The sequence below is a fragment of the Schistocerca piceifrons genome, chromosome 1, assembly GCF_021461385.2.
Source record: "Schistocerca piceifrons isolate TAMUIC-IGC-003096 chromosome 1, iqSchPice1.1, whole genome shotgun sequence".
NCBI lineage: Eukaryota > Metazoa > Arthropoda > Insecta > Orthoptera > Acrididae > Schistocerca > Schistocerca piceifrons.
The window spans coordinates 389,970,376-389,983,275 of record NC_060138.1 but is presented as its reverse complement, the minus strand read 5'-3'; the positions used below and the strand labels follow the sequence as shown (position 1 = coordinate 389,983,275).

General features: G+C 45.6%; 1 protein-coding gene across 1 annotated transcript in view; it reads left to right on the top strand.

The window, feature by feature from the left end:
• LOC124726698 (fap1 adhesin) overlaps positions 1-12,900 on the top strand; it is a 285,663-nt gene that overhangs the window by 115,723 nt on the left and 157,040 nt on the right. The window contains exon 3 of the mRNA XM_047248466.1: positions 3,564-3,627. The gene's annotated coding sequence lies outside the window, so the exon portion shown is untranslated. The remainder of the gene's footprint in view (positions 1-3,563; positions 3,628-12,900) is intronic.

Below are 12,900 nucleotides of genomic sequence, written 5' to 3'. Positions count from 1 at the left end.
GTGAACCGCAGTCTCCCAAATACGATTCCAATGTGTTGAGCATTGAGCTACGTCGCTCGATCTACTTGTTTGAAACCGATCTTTTGTTCGTGACAGTCAGCTAATCATCACCAGCAGACATTTGACATTCACTGCTGGATAAAGGCCTCATCTAGTCTAGACTGTTTCACGCATTCTTCAACTATATCCTCCTGCATACCTAGAAATGCCTTCTTTTCCCCTCCCCCTCGCAAGAACTTTGAACCTTGTCGACGTGGGGTGAATAGTGCGCCTCAGTACACAGTAGGCGCACGGGGTAGCCACTCGGTCGGGGGAGCCTTGCCACGGTTCGAGCGACTCCCCCTTCCGGACTCCCCCCCCCCCCCCCCCCCGCCGGTCGGAGGGGACCGATGTTTCCAAATGTACGCAGTAAGCGCAACGACATTCGAAGGGTGTCTGTGGACAGGCCAGACTAACCATGGTTCATGGTTCCTGCAGAGGGCCTTCAGCAGTTACAGGGGCAACAGGCTGATGTGGTCTTGTAACATCACGCAACATGACGTTGCTGAACTCCTGAAAGTAAGGTGAAACTGCAATCGTTATTTTTCAGAAGGGCAGGCAACTCTACTCTACGGTTAAATGCTGATGGCATCCTCTTACGTAAATTTTTCTGTAAGTAAATATAGTCTCACATTCGTATCTCCTGACGGTGACTTCTCGGGAGGATATTATGATGGAAAAACAGAAGTGCCTTTCTACGGATCGGGGCTTGGAATGGTTGATCAGTTAATTGGGTGGGTAGGTTAGATAATCTAAAGATGTTCAGATGGCTGCATTTAGAAATGAAGGTGAAGAGACTGGATAGACCAGCACAGAGAGCCACATCAAACCAATCTCCGGACTGAAGATCATCGATGAAGCCGTAATTTCGGACCTTTTTGCCTCTTAGCATTCAGTAAATGACTTCCATCTACCAACCATTTACTGAGTACATGTCATGTCCATTTCACTGCATCAGAATCACTATACAAGTACTTCCCCTCGTCGAATTATTTGTTTTCCTATCTCTCTTAGCAGTTCCCAATATAAGATATCCAGTCTCAGTTTTTGAATGTTTTTCATAAACCAAAATTGGGCACACTAATTCTAAACTTTTCTTTGCAGACAGACCCAAAGCTTTGGTTTGAAAAACATGTTTACTTTACCGAAAACATTCCATGTCATTTTTACTCTTCTGTTAACTTCCCAACATCTTCGTTAAGAAGTTAATTATACCATAACTTGGTCAAGCTTTAGCACCGGCCAGTGTGTTCCAAGAAACGATAACATAACGACAGAAACATCGTTCGAACGGTTCTGTGACAAGTGATGGTTGTCTGAGACGTGTGGACCAGCTGATCGCGACCCAACCTGTCACCGGCGCAGCTGCAGTGGGCAGGACGAGATGGCAACAGTCCTATCGCGTTATCCCTAGCTGCGGCCAGGCCAGTTCTGGCGGCCGCTCCTTTGGGACGCCCTATGTTGTGTTTACTGCAAGGCTGTCTCTAAATCAATCGCGCCGGGCTAATAGTTGTATTCTGTAAGGAAACGCCCCGTCACGACGGCAGGGATGGCCGGGGGCGGCCGAGCTGTTTACTGGAGGCCCATTGTGTTGCGACAGGCGCAGGTATACGTCCAGGCGGCCACCCCGCCGCTTCCCGCCAGGCGGGACCGTGCGAAATTGCCAAGGCTGCACGCCGTGTAGTCTCTGCTAAAATCTCTTTACCAAAGGCTGCTTCACATTACTGTCCTCACCGAAACCAGACGAAACGCAACGATTGTGCAAATGATTCATCTCTTCAGATGTACCATAACCAGTCACAGCTTTTTGAGGCGCGTGTCGAGAAGATGGTATCTTCAGTTAGACAGAAATTACTTTGCATACAGCTTATGATATCTCTCAGTGCGTAGAGTTTCGTTAAAACTGTAAGGATACTTATTTTTCTGTCAGGAAATAGAAAACTTTCCCACGTTCTATCCGTGAATGAAACGAGAACAACCAACAGTATAGTGAGGTGACAAAAGTCATGGCATACCTGCTAAAAAACATCATGTCGAACCGCCTTTTGCCCGGAGTAGTGCATGAAATCGAAGTGGAATGGACGCAATAAGTTAGTGTAAGTCCACTGCAGAACCCGTGCTGCCTCTATAGCCGTCCATAACTGCGAAAGCTGGTGCAGGGTTTTGTGCGCGAACTGATCACTCGATTATGCCGCATAAATTTTCTATGTGGGTGCCAAATCATTCGCTCGAACCGTCTATAATGTTCTTCAAACGATTTGCGGACAATTGCGGCCGAGTGACATGGTTCGGAACATGAAGTCAATGAATGGTTACAAATGATCTCCAAGTAACCTAACATAACCAATTCCAGTCAATGATCGGTTCAGTTGGGCCAGAGGATCAAGTCCATTCTATGTAAACACAGCCCACACCACTATGGAGCCACTACCAGCTTGGACAGAGCCCTGTTGACAATTTGGGCCCACGGCTTCGAGCGGTCTGCGCCACACTCGAACCCTACCATCAGCTCTTACCAATGAAACCACGACTCATTTGGCCAGGTCACGCTTTCCCAGTCGTCAAGGGTCTAACTGATATGGTCACGAGCCCAGGAGAGGTGCTTCAGGCGATGTAGTTCTGTTAGCAAAGCACTTTGCGTCGGTCTTCTGCTGCCATAGCCCACTAATGCCAAATTTCGCCACACTGTCCAAACGGATACGTTCTTCGTACGTTCCACGTTGATTTCTGCGGTTACCTCATACAGTGGTGCTTGTCTGTTAGAAGTAAAATCTACCCAAACGGCGTTGCTCTCGGTCGTTAAGTGACGACCGCCGCTCAGTGCGTTGTCCGTGGTGAGAGTGTGGATCTCAGAAAATTGAATTCCCTCACTATCTTTTTTAACACGAAGTTCCTCTGTACAAACCACTTTATCTGGAATCGTCCAGCTACCGTCTTGAAAACAGTCGCCTGCATTTTGATTCGGAACAGCCCAACAAAAAAATTGGCATACAGAAGCAGATTGTCGAAGCAAATATACGGATAATCGACACTCTGTGATGACGACCTAAGTCTTCGAAACACGTCATTGGAATAAATTATTATAAAAGTGACCGGCAGCTGAGGACGATCGTTGATCGCAATAAATTTTCTTGAGATCAGTATATGTTCCATTTGATCTGGCACGCGATGCATATTCTTGAACAGTGCGTAAGAGAGGTTCTGATAGTGCTAAACAAGTGGGTCGCAAGTTTAGATGCATATGCTCCACTCACCATTGTTACCGAAATAAATACAATGTTAATTAACAAAGACACACGTACCACTGCTTATCCTTCAACTATGACCAAGGCCCAATGCAGAACACACAATTTTGTTAAATTTTAACTACATTGCTCCTAAGTACCATATGTAACATGCACCTTAAAAGAAATCTGTATTCACTTATATAATTATATGTATATAACCTGCATTAAAAAGTACACTATCTTTGCAACTACGATTAACATAACTTCATACTTATAAACAATTTTAATTATTTGCAGTGCCTTCGACCCTCCTGTGGCCTTCCAAGACGATTTGAACAATACATCGCAGTTACTTCAGAAGGTAAGAAAACGTAATTACTGCAGTAGCGATTATTTCTATTTTTTTTTCTTTCGTCTGACGAAAGATCTACTGCTTCACGGTGACCTAGCTAAGAGGTATAAGGTACTACGGCTATCAATTTCTTCCACTGTACATGTTGTGCGTCGTTATTTACTTGATTCGCATTGTCTCTTATTAAAGGCAAAAATTTAATATTTTAGGATTATTGTTACGATATGTTGCACAGGGAAGCATGTACGACGAAGTGACTGGCCATGTTAAGACAACTGTGTTCATTTGCGGCGCTACGATGTTGCTTCGTAATTGCATCTTTCTCATTATCTTCCAGAGCCTTGTTAATTCCATTCGCCGTTGATACCACAAGCCATATATGCAACGAAATATCTTCATCTGTTGCTTATCTCTCTCTCTCTCTCTCTCTGTCTCTTTAAACCCCCCCCCCCCCTCACACACACACACACACACACACACACACACACACACACACACACATCCGCACACACACAATCACGACTGTGATATATCATCATTGTTATTTATAGACTGGTATTTCCAGCTTGTTGAAATGATAGGAAATCACTAAACATGATGTCCACTCGCAGCACTACATAAACTGCTCGATATCAAAACATTTTCGGTATTTATGCGGCAGTGTTAGCCTTTATATTTTGTGCTTCCTTTTAAAAAAGAAAGTCTCACAGCAAACAATAGTATCTCCACAGTCTTCGTTCCAATACAGTGTTAAAAATTCGGTTTAAAGTCTTGATTGCTTAAGTATTCTTGATTTAAAAATTACAGCCACTTTACACTGCAGCAAACTAGTTGTTACTGTTGTCCACGTTATGAGTGTATTCGGTATTTTAGTGAGCACTATTAAGATTTATTATATCGAACAGTTTTTATTTTTATATCACAGACATGGCAAACTCGTTCCTTCAGGAGTGCGTAAGGCCGCCTTGAAACAGTAATCCCACTACTGATCAGTGCTAAATAACTGCCTCACGTCAGGTACTGGAAATAAATATCTCAGAACGATCGAGTTTTCTGCAATACCAACACACTGTCGTCGAGTAACTGATGTCACAGATGTGACGCATCAATTTCGGTAACTACAGAGAAATAAGAACGGGGGGGGGGGAGGAGGGAGGGTAAGGGTTTAACGACCCATCGACGACCAGGTCGTTAGAAAAGGAGGACAAGCTCGGATTGGAGAAATGTTGGAAAGGAAGTCGGCCGCGTCCCTTCTAGGAACCATCTCGGTTATTCGTTTTAAGCGATTTAGGAAAAAATCACGAAAAACCGAAATCTGAGTGAGCCGACGGGGATTCGAAGCAATGTCCCAGAGTTTCTTCACTGCATGTGCTCGTTCGCGACTGAAAAAAAAAAAAGAGGGAGACAGCTGGTCATGGGCAATAAGTATGAAACACGCAGCAGAAGGCTGCCAGGTTCCCCGTCGGTGGTTGGCAGCGCCCGGCGCGCCACCGTTAGGTTACTGGGAAACGGCTGCGGGCGGCCGCGCACACGAAACAGCTCTGGCGTTGACCGCAGGAATGTCCTCCATCACCTGCCGCGCGCTGGACCGCTAGACCCGCGCTATGTGGGCCACGCGTTGTCACGGCTACACTTGTCGCACGCTTAGCTTCCACGGGCCTCGGGCAGCCCCAGCTCCACTAACCCGACCCGCGAAACACTGTACTGTACCTGCGGATGTTGGCTCACCGCACCGTTAGCCCACTCGTCGCGCTGCTCTTCCGCTACGTCATGCCTCTCCACTGCTCGGACTGCATACATTACAGTCATAGTCCTTTACGGCAAACTCATAACAGACTCCATGTTCTCCACAAGACCACGGTAGGTTCAGTTCCCGTTCCTTCAAGAGATACCTCACTTCTAGTGCGTAATTTCCTTCATGCCCTATCCAGCGACAAGTAAATACCTGAGTGAGTGTTTCTCAGACGTCTGTACAATATAAATACCACGGGTAGTTATAAAGCTCTAATTACCGCCTCGAAGAAATAAAGTTACTCAATTAATTTTTTGTTTCTTTGCAGTTAGATGTATACAAACCCGGTAAACATTCAGATACCCACATCACAGAACTGTAGCTCATCGGTAGTCGATAGAAAAATTCCACTTTGTTTTGGCTCCTCTAGCAAAGTGCTGTGATATTCTGGCGTCGGGATATCATTGTGTACCAGGGCTACCTGCATGTACGTGCAAACAAACGAAAAACAAACGTCTTTGTTTTTTCGAGGTAATAAATAAAACTTTTACAGTTACCCGTCGTATAAGGGTTTCAAATATTATTTTAGAAAAGAGTACTAAGAAGTAACTGTAACAAATATTAAGGTAACATAGATATTTTCTTGAAAACGTCCAAAAAATGGTTCAAATGGCTCTGAGCACTATGGGACTCAACTTCTGAGGTCACCAGTCCCCTAGAACTTAGAACTACTTAAACATAACTAACCTAAGGACATCACACACATCCATGCCCGAGGAAGGATTCGAACCTGTGACCGTGGCGGTCGCGCGGTTACAGACTGAAGGGCCTAGAACCGCTCGGCCACTCCGGTCGGCTTGAAAACGACCTTCGTGTACAAATACATAAGAAAGTACGACCTTCGGTTCAAGTCCCTGTTCTGGGACCACCAGCTTACCACAGTTGAGAGGTTATCCTAGTGAGTGTGGTGGATCTGAGTCCAACTGCATTTGCACGTTCATCATCAACGAAATCCAGCCCTTTTTAAGTATCCCGAATATTCCGAACGAGTTTAGTAATTACTCGCAGCAGTCCTGCGCGTTGGTTCCGTGTCTAGATTGTTACCAGAAAGGCCACACCACGCTATTATCAAAACAAGTTTCTTGTATTTGTGCAGTCGCCTCAAGCGATAAATGGCTCCAGCATATCGTGGGCGATTGGATTATTATGACGTCCCCTTTACTTAAGAGGTGCAACAGGTTAAAGGACGATCCTGAAGCGAACAGTGTGATGAAATCTGTACCTTTATTGTATGCATGCTGTTTGAGAGTAAGCACCATTCCGACGTGTGGTGTACTCCCAGAAAGTGCAGCTTTAGTGTGATACATACGCTTGTTACATCTTCACTATATTGCTATCCGTGAGCCGAGCTTCTCCTTCCACCCTACAAAGCACCGTTACACATTTTCTAATCCTTCTGATGCCATTTGCGTCTTTTGTTTGCGTTTTGTTCTACCAAGCTCATCTTCATATCCTTGTGGACAGATGGCCTCTCTTCTGTTGCCTGCAGCGATGAAAACTATCAGCTTAACACACGGTCGAACCATATAAGTGAGGATGTCTTTCTGCAATTACTGCTATTTTCAAACTACCCTTTATGTACTCATTACGGACCTTTCTTTAATATTGACTCCACAAGTTCATCGCAAAAAAAAATGGTTCAAATGGCTCTGAGCACGTGGGACTTAACTTCTGTGGTCATCAGTCCCCTAGAACTTAGAACTACGTAAACCTAACTAACCTAAGGACATCACACACATCCATGCCCGAGGCAGGATTCGAACCTGCGACCGTAGCAGTAGTGCGGTTCCGGACTGAGCGCCTTAACCGCGAGACCACCGCGGCCGGCAGTTCATCGCAACAAGAATGCAAATTTTGCTCGTGTATTTGACAGAGGCGCGTGTTGAGACGGTAATGCACAGCCATCATTGAGCATCCTGTCCGTAACTAACGTACAGGATGTACTAAAAATGTATGGGCAAACTTTCAGCATATATTCTTCACAGATAAAAGATAAAAATATGTCATATGGATATGGGTCAGTGAGTATTTCCAAGTTAGAACTCATTTGCTACACAGGAAAAGAGTGTATAAATGTAGCGCACGTAACTCCTTCTTACACGAGGTGACCAAAATGCCATACATTAGCATTGATACATGCCACTGTTGCATTGAGTCTCGGATAGGTTGATGTAGGCCTGGAGTACTGTGTGTCGTTTCGCCACCTCCCATAATACTGACATGAAGACACACTGCGTTTTGTGCCAGTGTTTGGTAGACAAGAGCAACGCTTTATGGATGTAAGCATAGTGGATTTTTTTCCAGAGAGCGTTGTCAGGGAACTCGCACACCTCTTTCTGTACATCTGTGACTGAATTTGCCATTAAGAAAGCGACAGACATTAACATGCAACCAGACGTAACCAAGAGTTTCTTGCAACGATGAGTTTGTGTTGTACGCTGGTATGTTCTCTTCCCCAGCGCTTGCATGTTTAATGCACTATGAAGAGTTGTAGATAGAGAATGCAATATGATAACACAAAGTTTCTGGAATCATGTCCATACAACATATTTCCTTCTTCTATGTGCGAGGAATGTATCGTGAAAGTTTGACCACATACTTTTGTTACGTCCTGTGTGTTCGTTACGGTTAATGCCACATGACCATTTCGAAAGGCTCAGATGTGCTGAATATACCAATAAAAGCAGCGTTCATGTTGGATCAGTCACTGGAGTTAACATGAAAGAAAACGTCCGTATAGAAAACGTAACGGATAACTTAAAAAAATAACATTGATAATAGAAAAGATTACAGAATGCAAAATCAGACTGTCCGTCCACTTCTTACAAAGATCAGATGACTATGTCATGAAGAAAAACCTTTGTATGAATGCTGGTAATACCAGCCGGAGCTTCCCTAGTGTATTCATGGCAGAATTTCTGGTGCTTTTGCATCAGAGACCGCTGTGGAGCAAACGACATTGGTTAACATCAGCGCTCAAGGCCTCCAGGAAGACTACTGCTTATTTTCGGGTGACAAAATACCTCTGCGATTAGGCTTTTGGAGCATCAGGAAGTGCTGATCAATCCTCGTGTCATTTTCCTCGAATGACGACTTTTGGGTTGAGATGAAAAAGGTAATCGACTATCTGCTAGATGACGATAAGTTTGGCTAGATAAAGGCACTATAGAGGCAGTTCCAAAATTGCGCTTGGAAGTGGAAGCAAGACTCGCCGACCTAGGAAAGGCGTACGATAACGTGAAATGGTGCAAGATTTTTGAAATTCTCAGGTATATAAGTGTAATCCACAGGCAAAAAATGGGTAATATACGACATGCACAAGAACAAGAAGGGGAGATAAGAATGGGAAAGAACGAAGTGCACGCATTAGAAATGGTGTAAGAGGAAGCTGTAGTCTTTCGCCGCTACTGTTCAATCTATAAGCCGGCCGCGGTGGCCGAGCTGTTCTAGGCGCTTCAGTCCGGAACCGCGCGACTGCTACGGTCGCAGGTTCGAATCCTGCCTCGGGCATGGATGTGTGTGATGTCCTTAGGTTAGTTATGTTTAAGTAGTTCTAAGTTCTAGGGGACTGATGACCTCCGATGTTAAGTCCCATAGTGCTCAGAGCCATTTTTTTCCATCTATACACCTCAGAAGCAATGTCAAAAATAAAAGAAAGGTTCAAGAATGGCTTTAAAATTCACGGTGAAATGATATCAGTGACAAGATTTGCTGATGACATTGATATCCTAAGTGAAGGTGTGGGAAGACATTTCGAACTGAATGAAAGGTAGCAGAAACGAAATTAGCGATAAACTTAGAATTAAACTTGGGTACCACGAAGTAGACGAAGTGCGGCATTTCCACTACCTTGGAAGTAAAATAACACTTCGTAGACCAAGCAATGAGGACATAAAAGCAGACTAGTTCAGGCAAAGAGTGCATTCCTCAGCAAAGTAAGGCTATCAAACAATGGCCTTAATTTGAGGAAAAAACTAATGAGAATGTACGGTTGGAGCACTGTTTTGTATGGAAATGAAGCATGGGACTTAACATCTGAGGCCATCAGTCCCATAGCACTTAGAACTACTTCAACCGAGCTAACCTAAGGACATCACACACATCCATGCCCTAGGCAGGATTCGAACCTGCGACCGTAGCAGCAGCGCGGTTCCGGACTGAAGCGCCTAGAACCGCTCGGGCACAAAACATGGACTGTGGGAATATCGGAAAAGAAGAGAATCGAAGCGTTTGAGATGCTGTGCTATAGAAGTATATTGAAAATTATTCAGCCTGATAAGTAATGAGGTGTTTCTTTTGCGGATTTGGAGGAGAAAGGAACATGCGGAAAACAATGACAAGAAGCAGAGACAATATGATAGGACACGTGTTAAGAGATCAAGGAATATAATTTCCATGGTACGAGTTGTAGACGGTAAAAACTGTAGGGGAAGACAGGGACTGGAATCATCGAACAAATAATAAATTGAGTACGTAGGGTGTAGCTGTTACTCTGTGATGCAATGGTTGGCACAAGACTGCCATGCGGAGGAACCGGGTTCATTTCACGATGGCATCCAGTAGCAACCATAGTGTAAAATCAAAAATGTGTGTGAAATCTTACGGGACTTAACTGCTAAGGTCATCAGCTTACACAGTACTTAACCTAAATTATCCTGAGGGCAAACACACACACCAATGCCCGAGGGAGGACTCGAACCACCGCCGGGACCAGCCGCACAGTCCATTACTCCAGCGCCTTAAACCGCTCGGCTAATCCCGCCCGGCTGTAAATTCGAGAGTCAAGTTTTGTACTAATTATAGCGCACAATGTGTGATCCGAGCGTGTTTCGATGACAATTTGGTGCTAATGTTCCTACGGCATGTCGACAGTATGCGTTCATTCATTTCCACCAAGAGATCTTCCGAAGCTTTGTTGGCGTGTGTAGCTTTGAGGCGGCGAGTTGTTGTAGAAGGCGAGCGGTGACAGGAAGGCGGTGGGCCAGTAGGCTGGTGGCTTTGTGAGCAGACGTCACCCGGCGGCGGCGGTCGTAAACTCGGCGGGCTCTGGGCAGCGCGGCCGCGGGCACGTCTGGCCGGCTTTGTGCCTTTGTGCGGCGCGGCCGGCGAAGCCAGCACGAGCGCTCGTCGCCGTGTTGACGCACGACCTGCCCCAAGCGCCACACGCTCGCAGCCACATTGTCGTCTCCGCGGATTACCCGGTGCACACCTCCGGTTACCGGACATCGCGCTACTAGCCCGTGTTTACGTGCTGTATGCGCGTCGCCCCTCCACGCTCTCGCGGTCCTCTCGTCTTCCCGGCGACGGCCGTTCCTCAAGTCGACAAAAGAGCACGCCATAAAAATCGGCGGCGGGTCGTAATGACACGCCGCGCGAGATTTATCGAGCCATATTTCCTCCGGAGCCGAGCGCTCGACAACATAGTCGCGACGGCGCGCGCCTTAACACTGTATTCGAGAAACTGTAATAAAAAGGTCTGCGACCTCGAGACTCGCTGTAACGACCGCGAGATATACAGTCGCGCATGCGTGCAAGGATGCAACCTGACAGGCATTGCATCTCTGGCGATACATGGAGATTTTCTTGTAGACGACGATATTACTGGACAAAGAGTTCAGAGGAAGGACGAGGGAACGAAGCGGCCGTGACCTGGTTCAGGAATCTTCCTGACATTCGACTGAAATGCTTTTCCTTAGGAAAAATCATTGAAACCTGATAGACGTAAGCAGTGCTTTTTTTCTAAAAAAAAGTTTGAGGGTAATCCGACATTGGATATAATGCAGCGAAAATTACTTATAACTGAAGCATGGGATACCACCCGTCTGCTGTTAGCCATGACATCACCAACATCATCATGGTAGCGGGACCGTAGAGACATCTATCGGTAGCTCGGCGTTTGAGCATACGCATATCCGTTTAGCACTACCATCGCCCACTATTAGCGGGCGAGGGCACTACATGCTTGTCGAACTGACTGCCAGCGATTCAATTGTCGAGAACCTTCGCCACAGCATCGAAATGCTTGAAACAGTCAATGACATCACTTTTCCCACCAAAAACTGCACTGGTATCGTTCGTATTGCAATTACCAACACGAAAAAATGCAATGAAAAATTTACGTCCGTGAAATAAATCTTTGGCACTCTTCCAAGTTCTCAATATCGTAAAAAAATTACTTTGTCGACGAAAAAGTTTAGCGGTACTCATCCCCCACCGTTGCCCCAGAAAAGCAGCACTGAATGTAGGTATCTATTCCCGGTTGATCCTAGTATCTCTTCTGCCAGTTGACTTTCGTCTTTGCCAATATTTTGTTGAAACCTAAGGCAATTCAACGAATGCACCCGGGACACGAAGCGATGCCGCAGACCATTCTTAGCCTAGGGTGTCGTTGCACGGTTATGTAGAGGGGCAGGTGTCGGCTTCCGAAACACGAGTCGCTATTTCTCCTAGTAGTAGCTATTCCTTAGTATTCATGAGCCTGCGTAAACTCCTTTCCCATCCTGACAGTAATGTAAAATGCATAGCAATGTAGCAGTAGCGCCCATGAACGAAGTTTATGCTTGCGAAGAGTTGTGGCTGGATTTTCCACATACAATTACTTATTGACCCGGCTTTCGTAACTCTCAACGCATTGCTACGAAGCCAGTTTCCTCTCTGCGTCTTCTGTTTTCTTAATCCGACACCAGATCCTTCCACGCTTCATTTCTTCAACTGTTCACCTCACAATTAAGAGATAGTGAAGGCATTTCATTCTAGTACTAACAGTCTCCGCTCCAAAACACACTCGTTTGTTATTTCAGGCCGGCCGCTGTGGACGAGCGGTTCTAGGCGCTCCAGTCCGTAACCGCGCAGCTGTTACGGTCGCAGGTTCGAATCCTGCCTCGGGCATGGATGTGTGTGATGCCCTTAGGTTACTTAGGTTTCAGTAGTTCTAAGTTCTAGGGGACTGATGACCTCAGATGGTAAGTCCCATAGTGCTCAGAGCCATTTGAACCACTTTTGAAAACGTGATTTTATATTGTGGTTTCCTAAGTACAGTTTAGATCACTATTTTGCTGATATAAAAGTTTTATGAGGAACTAGATTATCTCCATATCTAAAATATACAGAATTGGACTACAGGGTATGGAGAGTAGAAGTTTCGGCTGCGCATAGTAACCGATGGTAGTGACGGCTACCTTACTATGCATATTTTAAATCTGAAGGCGTACTAGTTCATCTAAAACCGGACACGCCATCAAAATACTTCGTTTAGACTGTGCTTCGCTTAGAAAAGCTGCAATCTGCCTCTTTTTCGTCCTGTGTGCTCGATCGAGAATCAAACCCTGAACCTGATCTGGTGCTGTTGTCACCAGTTAAGCTACCCGGGCACGACTCAGGACGCGCTCTCGCAGTTTCAATTCCCTTACTTTTTGAAGGTATGTTGGACAGCGTCTGTGAAGTTTCATTGTTGTGGGGAGGATGGTGGAGCGTGGCCGGGAGTCGTGTCT